This window comes from Neoarius graeffei, chromosome 5 (assembly GCF_027579695.1).
Source record: "Neoarius graeffei isolate fNeoGra1 chromosome 5, fNeoGra1.pri, whole genome shotgun sequence".
Taxonomy (NCBI): Eukaryota; Metazoa; Chordata; class Actinopteri; order Siluriformes; family Ariidae; genus Neoarius; species Neoarius graeffei.
In genome coordinates, this window is record NC_083573.1 from 114,293,355 (window position 1) to 114,309,170 (window position 15,816).

Below are 15,816 nucleotides of genomic sequence, written 5' to 3' on the forward strand. Positions count from 1 at the left end.
GTCTTAACAACACACAAGCTTACGTTGTAGTGTGTGTGTGTGTGTGTGTGTGTGTGAGAGAGAGATTTTATCCTTGGCTGGCTACGAGCCAGTGTGGACGTTACGCAGTAATCACTGGTAATACCAGCGCTGGCTCCATCCTCTGTGATCGGAAATGTTGAGTGAGGAGAACGTGAGCCTTGTGCAGGCTATAGGACCTATGCAAAGTACGCGCTTGCACAGTAAATAGTTTAAGTAAAAGGCGTTTCAGGGTACAACGGGAAGGGTTGACAGGTAGCCTATGAGGCCTGTACTATAAAAATGTGGCCCGGTGCCTCAGGTGTTGATGATCAGGGCTTTAAAAAAAAAGGTGTATAAATATCGTTTTAAAAATCGCGATATCGATATTTACTGAAAAAATCGTGATATTGATTTTTTTCCAATATCGAGCAGCCCTACCTGAAGATCCTCTGAAAATAGCATTTGTGTCCATTCTATATATTATAGGGATTAATCAGAACGTCATAGGAGCTATTCAAAACTCAAATACTAAAAAACTACAATGAAACTCAAAATAAAACAAAATGGAATTACAGGTAAAACCAGCTTCATTTTTATTTGTTTCCCCTTGACACAGTAACAGACTAGTTCCAGAAGGTGTCAGTAATGTCATGCTGGCTGCCGTAAAACTCCAAAGATGATGCTTGCTGTGCACATATCTGATAAAGGCCCGAGCACACTTCAGCAGACATGGTCCATACACTGTGCACGTTGACTGCATGCGTGTGAAGCTGAGCACGCAGTAACACACCAATCCAGTAGTAGTGGTGCACGTGCGCTCCGTGCCTGCACACGCGCAATCAACACGCACAGTCCGCGCAACCACATAACCGGAGACCGTGCACACTGCTGAAACCTGCGTCATGTGCACCGTGCACACACGGTGTGTGGACCACGGCCGCTGAAGTATACTTGGGCCTTTAATACACGGGAACAGGCACGCTGCGTCGAACATACTGATGAGCCGTGGGCTCGTCACGACACCATCTTGGAGAGCTGATTTTTCAGCGTCCTGTAAGATGACAATCAAGTGGATGAAATTCTTTGGAAGTAGCATTCCTGCCTCATGATTAACTGCATTCATGATGCCAACAACATACCTGCCAACCTTGGAAAAAAATTTTGAGTAGCAACTTATCGTGGCGGTGCAGCGCAGCACGGCGTGAGGTCAGGCACATTTGCTGATCAGTATTGATTGTAATGAGGGAGCATGTGAACAATGTATTACTAAGCACAGAGTTCCCACTCACCACCATATCTAGTTATTCAACATACAAGTAGACTATGAAGAAAACAAGAACTCTTAATGAAAAGGCATGAATATATTTCCAATGCTTTCACCAAGACATTTGGCACAAGGCAACTGTGCCCCAAAAATATGTCCTTTATACAGACCTTAAACTTAAAGATAAGGGATAAATGTACTGCCTTTGGCATATTGTGTCTTAAATACATTGGGAATTATAAACAACAAAGAATCCCAAATAGCATGCTATGTCCCTTTTGACATTTAGCATTATATTGTATAGATAACAGAAAAACCAAAGGGCTATAGCCTATGTCTTTTAAAACAGACGCCGGCAGTCTGCAAAACACACACACACACACACAATCCTTTTTTCATAAATTTAGTTTTGACCATAAAAGAGATTCTGTTGCTCCTCGCTACACTAAACATCGAAAGTGAATATTCCAGAGTACCTATATAAATATATTTTTTTCAATATTAATATTTAGTAAATGCAAACTGATAACCACACTTACAGAAAAACTTACTGAAAATAAATTATAGGCTACTCTGGCCTATCCAATAACATAGCCTTTATAATATTCACTGACCTGGCCTAATTTGGAAAAAAATAATGGCCTATGTATATAAATGCAAGCATTTCTATGTTAGCAATATTATTACCTGTATTTCCTTGATGGCTAATGTCAAAATCATAATTGCACACTGTGCAAAACGCATGATTAGGCAGTTTAGGGGGCGGAGGCATGGCCATTGATCTTGATACTTCGTTAGGAACTTCTGAGGGGCATAGACTCGCTTCTCTTTAGATTTGCTAACCTCTCTCTGTCAGTATCCTCATCTGACGTCATGTGTATTATTAACTGCAAGGCACGCACATACACAAAACACACATCATCCACTACACGCACTTACGTGAAAACACTTCGTGCGCTGCTCATTGAATCTCACATGCACGAGTAGCCTAGTTCAGAAGATTTTAAACGCGTCTATCGGTCGACTGGATGGAAACGTCAGTAGGCTACTACATTTTCACTTTAGGCTATGCAATATTTTTTGGATTGAGAAGCCTGGGTCAAATATCAAAACAAGCTGGAACAAATATTTCCTTCAGATAAGGCGGAACACTGTGCTTTGAACTGTGACGTTAGAACGGTTGTCCTTGCTTTATTCACAATGCCCTTGCCCTGCCCATTTACCTTCAAAACGGTGTTTAGCACCGTCCTCCCTTGTAAAACCAGTCACAGTATGAAGATCGACCGAGAGGGATGAAAATCAATGTCGTTACTTTCGTTCTGCCGGTTCCTCGGCTCTCCGCTTCGCCTCATAGCCTAGGCCTATTTGAAGAGTTTAAAACTAGCGCTGTGATTGGTCGAAGTCTTCTTTTCTCTACAGGTTGCTGGTCAATGCGGTTACACCCACAGACGAGTTGCCTAGTGCGCGAATGCACAGACAGTTGAACCGGAATATTAAAGATCTTTCTAGAGGTCTGCGCTGGACAGAATTTTCAGTCCCGCTCCCGCAAAGAATTATGATTTTCAGTCCCGCTCCCACCTGCCATATTTTGTCCCGCTCCCAAATCCCGCATGATGCAGACGTTCGCGTTATTTCTCACGAAAGTTCTTGTCATTGGCTTGGGGAATTAAACATGCTGAGCTTAGCTGAGCTCTCCACTGACCGATCCTTCACCTAGCGCACGGAGCGAGGGTGCGCGTTGCCAGGCGGCATGCAGCGCAGCTGAGGCTTTACAGAGATACCCAACACACCTACCAACATCTACAGTGGATATTAAGAATATTGTACATAGCTTATATGTCACGCCTCACATTTACATTCTAGGAAATACAAGTAGGTCTATAAGAAATGAATATAATTTAAAGACACAGCGTGATGGTGCCCCGCCCCCTACTTTGAGTGGATTTGAGCATAAATATCTACAGCTCATGTTCAGGGCTGCGTTTCCCAAACAACCAACCAAGTTAGCATTAAACCAATATGGTACGATGCAAGTTTGAACTAACTAACATCCAAAAAACGACTGTTTCCCAAAGCTGTAGTACCAACTTGGTCTGAACCAAGTTGATTTGAACCAACACAGTTCAAACCACGATGTTTTCAGATGTGTTCGGATGGTCTCGTTTATTGTCGGAATTCAGAGAAACAACCCGAAGTTGGCTGACAGTGCGAGCGGCATTTCACCATTAAATGACCGTTAAGCCAAATTTGGTGCGTCCATAATCTTCCCCTGATGCTTGCAACTTGGTGTAGATGTTCATTTAGACTAATATAAAATTGCAATACCCCTCATTTGGAAATCACGTGAAAACAAAAGGCATCTCCATAAATTAAAGCATCATATACTAGTTTTGGCTATAAGGCTATTTGCCCTGATTAAAAATAGCTAAGCAAACTGCTGTGAGATGGCACAGATAACGTTATGTAGATCTACATGTTGTGTATTTATAGGTGGCATTGTTAGGTTTATTGTTTAGACTCTGACATTCTACTGACACATTCCAAGTTGAGCGCTGCATGCGCTCATGATTGACAGCTCTCACTTTGATTGACAGCTCTCACTTTGCACACTCGCACTCCCACTTTCTTTTTAAAGCAGCACTTCTGAAGCACTGTGAGCTTCACTAGAGGAGCTCTGCTCTTCTGCCACGATCGGAGATCTCAAACACGGAAGAGCGGAAAGGAATCGGAAACGTACGCGAGATTAGACCACATCCGCAAATTTAGGCATCTTAAAATGTTTTTATTAATGCCAAATAAAATACCCAGCACAAATTATATACGATAGACATAAATTAATAACTTATAAATTTTATTTTAAACACGTTTTTAGTTAGCGGGACTGCAGCTTATCACCTCCCCCTCCCGCCCGAAATGAGCTTTCAAAATTTGCCCCGCGCCGCACTGCTTTGCGTCGGGTCCCGCGGGAGTGCAGGGCTCTACTTTGAACTCAAAGCCATCAATGGCTTTTTGCGTATTTTGAAGTGTTAAATCGTAGCAGCGTAGTTTGATGTCTAAATGCGTATCTGCTACGCAAAATGCGTAAAGGTTGGCAGGTCTGCAACAAATATCAGAACTCTAGAAGGATCATCTTCCATAAGTATGAGTTCAAGTTCGAAACATATTTCTGGGGTGTTTACAGGATTGTGGTGTTTGTGTGCTGATTTTCATCCAGTACACTGATAAAGGGCTCTCTACAGAACAGGATAATACTCTGACATGTTCCCATTATAATGATTCTTATTCTTTCCAGATTCACTGGATATGAGCAATCACGTGCTCTGACTGGCTACTCTACTACTAGGCTATCAGCTCATATACCGTGAGTAGACAAAAACAAAATGGTGGAGCGTGTTCCTGAACCAACCGAGGACCCCCCCCCAAAAAAAAAAAAAAAGAATAAAAGTATTTGATGGTAAGAACTTTATTTTTTCAAGAATTATTGCATTTTTCACAAATTGCTCCTGTCATTTTGCCAGTTCGTTTACATTCTAAGCAGAAATAATTGCCAGATGTTTTGTATAAAGTTATTTATCGAATCTGCAAAAAATTAAAATGCTCCATTTCTCAAAATCCAGTGTAGATAGGATAAAACAGTTATTCCACTCAATCTCGTCATACATGGATTATAGACAACTCGGTGCGCTATGCGCCTCGTCAGCCATCAGCTCATGCATGACTCAATTTTGTGGAATAACTGTTAAATACCTGGAAGGAAGCAAGTAGAGTAGATTTATTTATTTGAAGGATTAGGGAACAATGGATGGACGGACCTCGGTAAAGTCCGTGTACATTTTTATAGTTTGCTGAATTACGGATAGTGAACCACAAACGATCTTTCCCAGAGGGATTTCTAACATGCTGTTGGCTCGTGTAATCAAAAAAATTCCCGTTTTCATCGACCTCAGAAACACACTGAAAATGTTCTTCTCTACGATGAGGAGTCTTGGGGTCACATCAGGTACGACTAGGGTTGCCAACCGTCCCGTATTGTCCGGGACATCACGATTTATGGCCAATTTTGATTTGTCCCTTCAGGGACAGCTCCAGTCCCGTATTCCAATCACAGCCTTGTCGCGCCAAAACTCACACAAACGCACGGTTGTTAGTAGTGACGGACCGGTGGGTGTGTGTGTGTGTGTGTGTGGGGGGGGGGGGGGGGGGGGGGGACGACTGGCCCCTGGTGAGCAGTATTGTGCGTCAAAATGAGCAGTGAACCTGCAAAGAAAAACCTTTGTAGCTATAAAAAAAAGTGGGAAGCCAAAAGGCCATGGGTTAAAGCAGTCGCCGACGACGCAAAGAAAGCGTTTTGTACAGTATGCTGCCAAGAACTATTTATTAGCCATGGTGGCGAGAATGATTTAACTTGCCGTGAAGCCTCAGACATTCACAAAAAGGCTGTGCTAGCGAAATGAGCAAGCAACATTGGTACATTCTTCGCCACATCTACGGCAGAAATCGACAAAATTGCCGCAAGTGAGGTAGGTTATGTATTGAGGTATTTCACCTGATGTCACAGGGTCACGTGACGCCCCGGTGTCCGCCATTTTGGACGGCAAGCTAGCTAATGTCAACAACAGTAGCTGGTATGTTACTGTAGCAATGTTTACGTTCAGTCATTTGGATGACTTAAAACCTTTCAGTCTCAAGTTTTTCCTTTACTGGATTTACTAGTTTACTGAGCTAGCCAGCCGGCCAGCCCGCCCCGGAGCGCGCTCAGTAAACTAGTAAATACAGTAAAGGAAAAATTTATAACGGGCCATGTCTCAACAGACTAAGAAGTAAGTTATTTCAATGACATTTAATAACATTTTGTTTATCCTGAGGACTGAATGAAAATGTGAACAAATCTTAGCTGTCAGTGAACAATCCTGGTGGAAGCAGGTAAACGTCGTTCTCCAAGCCTGCTAAACTCAATTTTTGCAAATGCCTCTCCCTCTGCTCGCCCTGTAAATGCCCTACGTCGCTGGATAGTGAAGGTGTTTTCTGCATCTCGCTCCTTTTTCTTTTATGTTTTTCGTTTGTCGCCTTCCTCGCATTCAAACTGATTCGAGCCGTGCCGTCCAAAATGGCAGCATCACATGACTTAGTCACGTGAGTGAAATACCTCAATACCATACCATCAACCACGGTCTTAGCTATAACAGCACTGACTGCACTGTTAAGTTAAATGGGACTTTATTTCAAGATTCATGTGTTGCTAAGAAGATGCACTTGGGCAGGACCAAAGCTGAGATGATCACCATGAATGTTTTAGGACCGAGCACAGTGGGGAGAGTTCTGTCTAACCTTTCTCCAGCCGAAGGTGAGCCTGTCTATTTTTCACTTGCCACCGATGCCTCGAATAAGGGAAATAGAAAAAATGTTTCCAGTATGCATGAGGTATTTCTTTGTGTCCAATGGCATACAATTCAAGTTGCTTGACTTTTATGAAGACAGCGATGAAACGGCAAATGGCATACACCAAGCTCTAATGACCTGCCTGGAAAATTATGAGCTGGATATTAGAAATATCACTGCATATACAGCCGATAATGCGAACATGAATTATGGAAAACATCACTCTGTTTACAAATTACTCAGCAGTGCAAACGATGGCATTTTAAAAGCTAATTGCCCGGCCCACATCGCACATAATACACGCAAACATGCCAGCGATCAGCTGTCAGTGGATATTGAGACCCTTGTTGTGAAAATATGCAGCCACTTCTCTGTTTGTTTCAGCTTCTAGGAGAGAGGAATTACGCTCCTTTTTCGCTTTTGTGGCTATAGAGTGATGAGATATTGCGTCATGTGTGCACACGATGGCTCTCCCTTCATCCTAGGGCTGCACAATTAATCGAATTTAATCGAAAATCGCGATTTTGGCTGCCACGATTAAATTAAATGAAAATCACGATTTATTTCCATTTAAAATGCGAGCTCTGCTGTATATCTGATCAAGCACTTTTTGACCAATACTCCGCCAAACCATTAGGGGGCGAACCAATGCATGTAAGGTTTCATTACTCCGCCTAAATAAGCAAGCAAGCCAGCCAAGTGCAGTGTTGCCAAATTGGGAGGTTTTAAGTGCATTTTAGCGGGTTTTGAACATATTTTGGGCTGGAAAATGTCAGCAGCATTGGCCAAGTGCGCAGCACTTCAGTGTAGCGGTTTCTTCTTCAAGGGGTGATAGCGTGAGAGTAGGTAACAGATTGAGGTGAGAGAGAAAAGCTAACTATGTCGGAACAACAGACTATTTAGCACTGGAGGCAATGCTGTGACCTGCCTTCGCTCATGTTTAAAGCCAGAGCATGTTGATAGGCTGCTCTTTCTAGCTAAAAACTTGTAGGCCTCAGTATAATGCTATGTAATTGTTGCAATGAGTTTTCAGTTCCTTCATCCTTTGGTAATTTCTTGGATAAATTTCATTTGTCATTTGGAAATCAGAATTTCTCTTTTAAATTTCATTCTGCACTGAAAGCTGTTCATATTGTTTGAATATGGTGAAATAAAATTTAAGTGATTTCCCTAACATCAAGAATAATCGTGATTAATAATCGTGATTACAATTTTGATCAAGATAATCGTGATTATCATTTTTTCCATAATCGTGCAGCCCTACTTCATCCTGCTGTGACTTGTCTCCTAGAAACCTGGCCTGCTCTGACCTCATATTTCAGGTCCCTTGGGGAGAACTGTCCGCTGATGCTGAGGAGAATTTTTGAGGATGAAGCAAAAACGGACACTACTGAGATTTATCTGTGCTTTTTCCACAATGTGGGATGCGTTTTCAATCAACTTGTTAAGAAGCTAGAGTTAACAGATCTCTGCATCACAGACGTGTGTGAGGAACTACGACAGTTCAAAATGAAGATGCTTCAGAGGAAACAGGACTGCTTTTTTGGATTCCAGACCAAGAAGCTGCTGGACAAACAGTTGCCAGCACAGACGTCCAAGCTACAAGAAGACTTTGTGATGTTACAACTCAGCCATTACATCAGCAAGTGGTTTGACTTCTCATCCGAAAATGTAATGGTGCAACTGAAACCAATAGGCCTCTAGAAGAAACCTTCTTTCTTAAGAAGAACCCTTTATTATTCGTCACATGCACACTTCAAGCACAGTGAACTTCATCCTCTGCATTTAACCCATCTGAAGCAGTGAACACACACACACACACAGAGCAGTGGGCAGCCACGCCAGAGCACCCAGGGAGCAGTCAGGGGTTCGGTACTTCGCTCAAGGGCACCTCAGCCCAAGGCCGCCCCACGTCAACCTAACTGCATATCTTTGGACTGTGGGGGAAACCGGAGCACCCGGAGGAAACCCACACAGACACAGGGAGAACATGCAAACTCCACACAGAAAGGCCCTCGCCGGCCGCTGGGTTCAAACCCGGAACCTTCTTGCTGTGAGGCGACCGTGCTAACCACTACACCGCCGTGCCACCCTATGATGAGCTCTCCTTTCCTGACCTGGAGCAGATGGTGGCTGCACTAAAACTGACAGACAGAATCAATATGGATCAGCTCTATGAAGAGTTCTGTGCTAGCAAGGAGGAAACACAAAGCTATAAAGGATACCACAAAATCCACCAGTGAGAAGTGGGCGGCAATTTTCCGAAATGTAGGGAAAGCCAATATGATCAACATGTTCAGGATTGTCTCGTTTGTCCTCAGCATGCCAGGCTCAAATGCCTTTGTAGAGATAATCTTCTCACTGATGAATAATTAATGGTCAGAATCAAGAAACAGATCAGGGATGTGATTTGGAGCTGGTGAAATTATCTGAAAATTTTAGCCGGGGGTCTGGGGGCCATAGGCCCCCAGCTGGTCCAGGGCAGAACCCTGGTGGGGGGGACAAGGGGGGCGAAGCCCCCTGAAGCTCCTAGGTTCTTCTGACTTAAAAATTGTACTAAAATGGCAAGCAAACACACAAGAAAAAACTTGTCATGATTAAAGGATATGGGACATGGATTTTTTTCTGGGTATAATTATGTATAAAGGACATAAGAAATGTCATCTAAATCACTGCAGGGCGTCAAAAATGTGAAAATCATCACATTATTAAACTTTTTTATACATCAGCGTAAAACAATGATTCGTTAATGAGCTAGGTGGTCACGTGACCCGTGACATCACAAAAACTTTCCAAGGAGCCAGCGCTTGGGAATCTAATGCAAACAGGTTACTGAAATGGACACCAGTGACATTCCCGATGTTTCACAGAGATGTGAAGTTAGACCCTATCAATTCGAACCGATAGCTGGAAATTCACATGAATCTTGTCTTTACTCTGACGGGTCAGATGATTCTGAGAGCGAGAGTTCATTCAATCCCCATGAAACTGAAAGCGGTCGGCTCGATAACACTTCTTGGTAAGTTAAAAAGAAAACAATTCTGCTCAAAGGCTAATGATCTGTTGAAAGAAGTATTATTTTTGTATCATACATTGAAAGTTCATCATAGATCTAGCTAAAGTCCGTTGCAAGCTAGGTTTTTTTTGCTGATATTTTTCGAGATTGATTGAGATACAATGCTTCCAGAGTCCGAGATGAAAACATTCAAAATGGCGAAATGCCATCACACAGCCAACAACACTACGCCGTTTGGCAAAAGAGATGAAAATTAAGTTAAACAAACTTACCAACATAACATTTATTTAAATGTCCATTAATGTTACAGGATTTCTTGACTGTCTCTACAGTTGTAGGAATGTTAGGCCCTGTATATTATGGCGCTATCACTGCCTCCATGAACCCGGCTATACGGCCTCTTAAATTTGGCTTGGCAATTAATATCGCTCAGTACCTGAGTATTAATGTTGAAAGAATCCTCAGTGAAATGGTCCGAACACAGTTTGTGGGAAACAGTAGGTGCAAAGTTTTTTTCTACGGCAGTAGTGAGCCCACACTTTCCTCAGCTTCGGGTCCTTGGGGAATGCAAAAAAAAAAAAAAAAAAAAAAAAACTTACTCCAGGGCATTTCCCATTGGAATTATTGCAACCATAAGCAGCACAATACACCATGATGTTCAATGTACGTTAAAGACTATAAAAACAATTTTCTTGTCATTCACTTCTCCATTCATCTACCCGCCTGTTCTGTGCCCGAAAGTTTTTGTGATGTATGATTACGTGACAGCGGCTCTTCCGGTTGTAAAATATGCATATCGGAGCTCGAGCAGAAATGCCATATAATCATCACGAATATAACGATTTTGCTGAATTTAATAGATGATTTTGTATTTGTTGATGCAATTAATTCATATTTTTAATGGAAAGAAACTGATATAGCGTGCATTTATGTTTCATGTCCCATATCCTTTAAACAAATTCAAGCCAATTTAATGGTCAACATGCAACTCTGAGCCCCTATAGTAAATTCAATGATTCTTAACTGACAAAAAGCCAAAACATGAAACCTAAAAATGTCATTCTAAATTAAATCATCTGCATTAGAATAAATAGAAAAATGTATAAGGAAAAACAAAAATTTATACTTTCAATTACTGTAGAAGTTGAACATACCTAAATGTGCCTTTTCAAACAAACATGATGCAACATAAGAATTCATCCACAAGTCTTCAGGAACTCTCAAAGAAAACAGATGCTAGCATCCATGTCCAGTTCCAGCAGATCAGTCACTTTTTTTCTGCAGTTTCTACTCTAGCAATGTCAACTTCATATACATAACTCTACAGTGTTCACTCACCAAAGGATAATCATAACTCCACAGTGTTCACTCACTTAAGGATATTCAAAACTACTGCGTTCACTCACTTAGGTTTCGTTTCTATCCCGGGCTCCAGCCCGACTTTGCACGCTCGTAGCTCGGGCAGGGGAGGTCCCAGCATCCCCAAACTTAACAGCCAGAGACCTCTGCCCTCCCCCCAAAGAACGAAATCGCTGAACAAATGTCTCACAGTCTTATGCCCAACGTCTGTAGCAACCTCTTTCTCCAACCATTCCCAGTGGAACTTATTTTTCACTATTCTGTCGATTTCTTTAACTCGATTTGCATCTTTACGCTCGATCACAGAGGCTGCCATCTTTCAACTCTTTGAAGCGAGCTTACGTACAGCTATCTAACAAGCGTGTTCATTGGTTGTTACAGAGTGATGGGCCAATCACGTACCTCGTTTCATCTCAATGACGGAATTACTGAAAGTTGGAACGAATAGGATACGAATGCGGATTTTTGAGCAAAAAATCTGAAAGTTTTTTCAAATTTTGAGGTGAAAAAAGCGGAATTCCACGAATTCGCGGAAAAATGACATCCCTGACAGATGCAGCACAGAGCTGATCAAAAATGAACTTCGTCACTGTCAACTGTGACTTGTCATGCATGCAGACAAACAGAAGACAGATGGACTAACAAAAAATTATACACCTGTTAAATGACATGTTTTAAATGTCAAAGTTATAATAAAATGTTAATATATAATATAAATGTGAGTTTTTGCTGCAAAATGCGCTCCCCATGTATTATTGAGAAGTGGGATAAGTTAGTTTGACAATGGTTGGTTTAGGCTTTTCAGTGTCTGTGGCATATTGAGCGAGGTGCCGAACCCCTGACTGCTCCCCGGGCGCTCTGGCGTGGCTGCCCACTGCTCTGGGTGTGTGTGTGTGTGTGTGTGTGTGTGTTCACTGCTTCAGATGGGTTAAATGCAGAGGATGAATTTCACTGTGCATGTGACAAATAAAGGTTCTTAGTTTTCTTCTTTTTTCCTTATATGGCTATAGTCAAGTGCTATTTCAAGAAAAGAACATAAAATGTAAGAAAACTTGAAATAACTGTCTTGACTATTACTGTGAACCATACATCCAGGCAAGTACAGTAGTAGTTTGTCCTTTTACACTGAAATGAGTAGATTTATAGTGCGGTTAATGAAACTTTAACATTTCCATTCCTGCGGGTCAGCTGCTGGGGGCGCGCATGCGCACACACCTGGAAGAAAGTGTCCCTGATTTGGGTTGAGGAAGTTGCCAACCGTCGGTACGACACCGCTGTCACGGTCTGATCGCGCGCTGGTGTAAATTTACCACGCGCAGACCGAGTTTTCCCCCGGTCAACTTCCGGGAAGTCTAAATTTACCATTTCTTGCTGCGATTTTGTACCGAGCATTTCAACACATTTGTGGACTAACAGAACGCGAATTGTGAGATTTGATTATCAGTAGACAAGCTGTTGAATATGGACGAGGAAGCAACAGTTTCCCAGCCACAGAATGAAGATCAGCAAACTCCCATCTCTTACCTGCTGGCGGTAAACATACAACCCCGCCGCGCGCTCAGAGTCACAGACCCTCCGGCACACAGTCTCATCACTTCAGCGTTAAAACATCCACACGCAGCGGGACACCTGGGACAAGAACCAGCGAACCGACATGGCGCCGAAGGAAACCGCTTGAGAAGAGTTCAGTCACATTAGCACACATGCTAACATGGATGTTACTGGGCTCATTTCATTCTCTCTCTCTCTCTCTCTCTCTCACACACGTATTGTTTTAGTTTCCCGCCTTCTGCGATGCAATTGGCTCGTAGGCTCGAGCCTCCAGTGTTGTGATTGGCTCTTTTGCTTCCCGCCTCTGTCTCGAGGCCCGACTCCAGCCCTTGTGTGTAAGGGGCGTGGCTTGGGAATAAAAGAATAAGTCTCTGTAACATCAAAGGCGTTTAATCCCTGAATGAAGTAATCCGGCAAAAAAGGGTTAAAATACTTTCAGCCTCAGTTATTGCTGGTGAAATTTAAACAGGAGGTTCAGACTGTATCCTGCGGTCCAGGTGTTTAATAAACAGAAGTGACTCCTCAGGAACTTCCCGCAGGCTAATAAACTCGAGAAGCATCACAGTTAACACAGACCTCTAAACAAAATTAACAACAAGCAAGTTATACTAAAATATAATTTCGGTTAATTTTATTCAGAAATAAAGTAGTCTGGATCAGCGTGAATGATGTTTTCCCATTAAAGTGTGAGATATGCACACTCAGTTTAACTCAGAGAGAGGCGGGTTTTGTTTTTTAATGGCGTTCTCCACGTGGTCGCGCTGCTGATGCAATCACCAACCGCTGTTACTGACACAGAAAAAGCGCGCGGCTCCTCATTAAAACTACACATCAGGGCTGTATTACCACATTTATTCAATTAAAGTGTGAATTATTCGCGCGTGTGAACGGAAATCACAGGAACGTACCTCAGTGTCTGTGTTCTTCTGCTCTGAGTTTCTCTCCGGGACTCCAGCCGAGACAAACACAAACCACGCGCTCAACGAACCGCGAGTTACTCACACAAACAAACAAACAAACCGCTCAGTAGCAGCTCGGCGTTCGATAAAGTGCAGCAAACTGAGCCGCGTTACCCGACGCCACACTCTCCTGAACCGACTGCCACGTTGGATTCCCGCCCCTTTCATCTGCTGTCCAATCAGGATACCGGAAGAAGGGTTTTAACCAATCGCTCTGTTTACACAGAGCATTTTTAAAGCTGATCTCAGACATAATAATAATAATAATAATAAACAATTTAATATACAATAAGCCCCATACATTCATTTCGACTATATCAATAATACATAACAAATAATTTATTTTTTTCACTTATGAGGCGGCACGGTGGTGTAGTGGTTAGCGCTGTCGCCTCACAGCAAGAAGGTCCGGGTTCGAGCCCCGTGGCCGGCGAGGGCCTTTCTGTGTGGAGTTTGCATGTTCTCCCCGTGTCCGCGTGGGTTTCCTCCGGGTGCTCCGGTTTCCCCCACAGTCCAAAGACATGCAGGTTAGGTTAACTGGTGACTCTAAATTGAGCGTAGGTGTGAATGTGAGTGTGAATGGTTGTCTGTGTCTATGTGTCAGCCCTGTGATGACCTGGCGACTTGTCCAGGGTGAACCCCGCCTTTCGCCCGTAGTCAGCTGGGATAGGATCCAGCTTGCCTGCGACCCTGTAGAAGGATAAAGCGGCTACGGATAATGAGATGATATTTTCACTCATCTTCAGTAAAATCTTTATCCTGGTTCTATCCCAGGAGTCTATCCCGGGATTACTGGGTGTGAACACACACCCACAACTAGAGCCAATGTAGCATGTTTTTGGGAGGTGACAGGAAACAAGAAGTTTGTACTGATACCTTCATTTGCAGTGGACTGACATCACATCCAGGGTGTATTCCAGGGATAGACTCTGGACTCACCATGACTGATAATGTTTACTGATGAAACAAAGAATACGATTACAAATTGTAATGCTGCTTCAGGGAAAAGGTAGCAGGCGACTTGTAATTCATGCTCACGTTTGGAGGAAACCAATGGAGGAAGCACAGCAAAGCAGTGGTGTGGGAGAACTTGGGGAGGTTGAACATAAGAACTGGACTCTGGAATCAGTCTCAAAATGACAAGGGACTGAACAAGCACCTGAGTTGCCACTGTGGACAGAAATGGATAAATCTTCCTAATCTTGTAGAGAAGAACCCTATACGAGCATGTCAGGTTAGCGATGTGAGGCAGGATTGTCTCTGGTTGTGTGCAGTGACAAATGATAAGATCTGAGAGTTGTCCAAGAAATTCACAAGCTCCTGGCATGGGTCTGCATACAGGTATCACTGAGCGATACTTCACACTGAATGAATGTCCAAAGTCTGTTTATATCGGCAGTGACTGTGAGATTGAGATCAGCTGTGCAAGATTAGAACTCAAGATTCAACCGAGTGTGAATGGGCCAGTGCAGGAAGAGTAGGGGATTGTAGTCCAAGGTGGCCATATTTATAGGTCACTGTGTATTGTGGGAAGTGGAGTTTCTGGCAGATTCGGGTGTTGGCATGACAATGAAAAGTTCATTTGATATTTGTACAGTTAATAAAGGCATGGATTGTGGGTATCGTTTTGCATAATCCACTAGAATTAACACAAAGCGATGTTATTCCAAAGGTTTGAACTTGCAAAGTTTTTAATGCAGAATTACAGCCACCACAGGCATCTGATCGAGGATGAAGGAGACAGTAGAAGTTTGCTTGCAACCTTTAATCTCCTTTCATCATTGATGGAGTGTGGTTATTTGTTTTCATCTTGACAAATCCAATGATACTGGGTCGTTCTTCTAACCAGTTCAGAATCAGAATCAGAAACACTTTTATTGCCAGGTATATGGACACACAAGAGGAATTTGACTCTGGTTTCACTTAGCTCTCATAGTACAAAACAGATAAAAAGCATATACACAAAGCAAACAAACAAACAAACAAACAAACAAAACCTCCTTCTGTTGGTGGTTTCCAAATTTGTAAATGTGTTCTGTGCAGCACTCAATTATATCTTCCCTCCCTGCTTCTGCTTCTGCTTCTTGTAGCCATTCTTCACTGAATACCGCTCCAAATTCTCCCTCTAGGGCAGTGGATCTCAAACTGGGGGGCGCAGACACTCGGCGAGTGGGGCATGTGGTCACAGACCGCTCAGTGGAAAATGCAGGGGGTTGGTTTACAGTTGCACCAACAAATAACGAACGTCTTCATCTTCAGTCCAGCCAATGAAAACGGAGAGTTATTAT

The 15,816-nt window shown here is 42.8% G+C and overlaps 1 protein-coding gene across 4 annotated transcripts in view; it reads right to left on the reverse strand.

Moving 5' to 3' along the window:
- slc6a16b (solute carrier family 6 member 16b) overlaps nt 1-13,682 on the reverse strand; it is a 56,691-nt gene extending 43,009 nt beyond the window's left edge. Inside the window, exons 1-2 of one of the 4 annotated variants that reach the window (XM_060922796.1) lie at nt 13,478-13,682; nt 10,096-10,216 (exon numbers count right to left, since the gene is read on the reverse strand). The gene's annotated coding sequence lies outside the window, so the exon portion shown is untranslated. Of the gene's footprint in view, nt 1-10,095; nt 10,217-12,542; nt 13,069-13,477 lie in introns of those variants that run through there. The other 3 variants (XM_060922799.1, XM_060922795.1, XM_060922798.1) reach the window with 3 other exon arrangements.
- Nucleotides 13,683-15,816: the final 2,134 nt, after the last annotated feature.